This window comes from Athene noctua, chromosome 2, assembly GCF_965140245.1.
Source record: "Athene noctua chromosome 2, bAthNoc1.hap1.1, whole genome shotgun sequence".
NCBI classification, from domain to species: Eukaryota; Metazoa; Chordata; class Aves; order Strigiformes; family Strigidae; genus Athene; species Athene noctua.
In genome coordinates, this window is record NC_134038.1 from 26,906,907 (window position 1) to 26,909,777 (window position 2,871).

Sequence of the window (2,871 nt, forward strand, 5' to 3'; positions counted from 1 at the left end):
TGACTGTTTCATTAAGAGACAAAAATGCCCTTTGGGTTGGGAAGGAGTGAGCTTTGCAGCTCCCAAAGCTCAGAAGTGGGCCTCACAAACTGAGGATACAAACATGCAAAATCAGGCTTCCAGGGCTTTGTCTTCACTTTTGCAGGTAATATTATTCAGTTACAAAATGAAAAACATACCTGCACTTCAGCAGCAGCCATTAATAAGAATGTCAACTTTGACTGAAATGTTAACTCATGACGACACCAAATGCTGAGCTCCTGCAAGGATCAATACATGGGACCAGCCTTCTTTGGCAGCTGAAGAAAATATGGACTTTCCAGAGGACCATATTTTATCTACTTGCACATCTTTGGCTCTTTTCATCTCAGTAAGTTACCGAATAGCAGAATAGGGATTAAAGTCCTGTGCTACATTTGAAGATGTCCCATGAAGTTGCAGGAATCCCCCTGACTCTTAGCAAAGGAACTCCCAAACTTATTGCAATCTATAATCTGTCCTGGGTCATGCCTGTTTACATTATGCTGGTGAATTTGTGCTAGCAATATTCACTAGCAATGTGATATTACAGTTTTTCATTTTCTATAACCACAGAGTATAACCAGTTTGTGAAGCACCATGGCCTTTCATTACAGTTTCTAAGTTAAAAAATACATTCTGAATTATGTGGAATTGTGTAATGTCCTGTCTTATCATACCGCTGCAAATATTGTTCTTACTCCCTACACATTAGATAAGAATAAAAATATTCTTTAAAGGTTTTAGTGTCGGCTTATTTTATGAAACAAAAAAAAGAGAATACATGAGACCAAATCATTACTACTTGGTTATCTATTGTATTTAACCCTCACTTTTGCATAATACAGATTTAAAAAGGCTCTCGGGACAGAGTGTTTCATGTCTGGCTGATTCAAGATGCAATGATTGCTGGATGCACTTGTATCTTGTTTTCAGTAAAATGTATTTGAGCCCAGGATGACACTCACAGAAGGAAAGCCTTTCTCCTGACAGCATGCCTATAGAAGGGCATATTTTAGTGACACTTTGGGGGAGGCTTTTCTTTCAAGCTATAAATAAAAGCTGACCAATATTGCATTAAACTGAAAAGACAATATACTTTTGAAAACACTGAAGAAAAGGTCATATGGAAAAGTGTATGCTTGTTTATGCAGGACTTTTTAAATAGCTTTTGCATGCAGCACAGAACTAGAAAGAAAAGAACACTTTTTTGGTAGCATTGCATTATAATAGGTTTTCCTAGAATGCTGCCAGCAGAAACTGCTTTTGGGCTTCTGCGACACAACCCAATTGTTGTACCTCTTACCCGAGCTTCCCCAGCTGTTGAAGTTTTGTTATTTGCTGTGGGGCTCACTGCTGGAATGTATTTATTTTATTATGGGAATGCAATCCATTATATCTGGAAAGTATGACATTCAGTTACGTCAGTGTGTCCAGGGATTGGGATTAGTATATTGTTTTATAAATAAAGGAGCCAAAGTTCAGGAGTCACTCTATTTGTGTATGCCAATATGTCTTTATCTGAAGATGGGGAAAATGTGCAGAAGTTCCACTTTGCTCTGTCACCCTGACCTGCCTTTCTGTTTGCTAATTTTACCCAAACACATCTCCTCTTTTCAATATTTTCTCTTTGGGAGGAGGGTCCAAAAAATTCTTGTCTTATTTATCTACATTCATGGCTGGTTTGATAGCAGGACCTTATCCCTTTCCTCTGCCTACAGAGGCACTACCATGATTTCTTGTGTCTCATGGGGTAATTCACTGTGCCCTCTGCCCAGCTGCCCTTAGACTGGTGGACAGCAGAGCTTCTAGGACAAACAAAAAAGTCCCCCCTTCTTAGGGTCTTGCCCACATCTTCAGTCTTGAAGACTTGTAGTCTCAGTGTATTGGAGGTCAACCCTCCTGCAGGTATTACTAGACCAAATGTGCTTCATGTGTGACAGGAAAGGTCTGAAAGAAACCACCTCGGGGTGCCCCCTCTCCAGTAGCTGCCCTGGGTGAGCATCTCTAGAGGCTGAGCACATTTTCCCTTGCTGCTGCAATGACCCCTGACAGCCTGCACCTCTGCCTGCAGCAGAGCATATCCAGGGCCCACAGCACCCTGACTGCCTCATTCCACCCGCACCCCTTTCCCCACCCCACTTGAACAAAGTCCCCTGCACTCAATGGATGTGTTATGTTCATGGTTGCATGGGTATTACCTAAGTAATGCAGCTGCAGATGGAGCACCACGCGCTTCTTAGGGCTTCTTACACTATGCATTAGTCCTACCCTAAAAAAAAAAAAAAAAAAAGAAAAGAAAAAATATTATTATTTTCTTGACCCTCCTTCTGCCTGCCTGCCTGCCAGGACTTCACCCCCAGCCTTCTGGGTGTTTATTTAGTCCAGTCTTGCTCTGGTTCCTCCATCAGTTCAAGCTCTTTTGGGAGTCAGACAAAAGTTCTCACCCAGCCTTTACCCTCGCCCTGCAGCAGACTGCTGCCCCCAGCCTCCTTTCCAGAGGACAAATATGGTTTTCTTTGGGTCTCTGGAGAGGAAGAGAAGCAATACTTATTATTGTTCCTTCCCACCAGGCCCAGCTGGTTCCCAGGTCCTCGCAGGAGCAGCAGATACTAGGACATTTTGCCCTTGTACATTACATTTTGCTCTGAATTCAAGTTTTAAAGGATGAGCACTTCTTTCTGAGCTGCTCAAATTCCTGTCAATGTCTGTTAGTGTCTGCATCCTCCAAAGCAGTTTCACTGACACATCTTGGTAATAACTAACAACACATAAACTGCACTTTATACATAAAAGTGTAAAGATACAGGAAGCACTGAAAACAGAATGTGGTACAACCCTTCAAAAAATAGT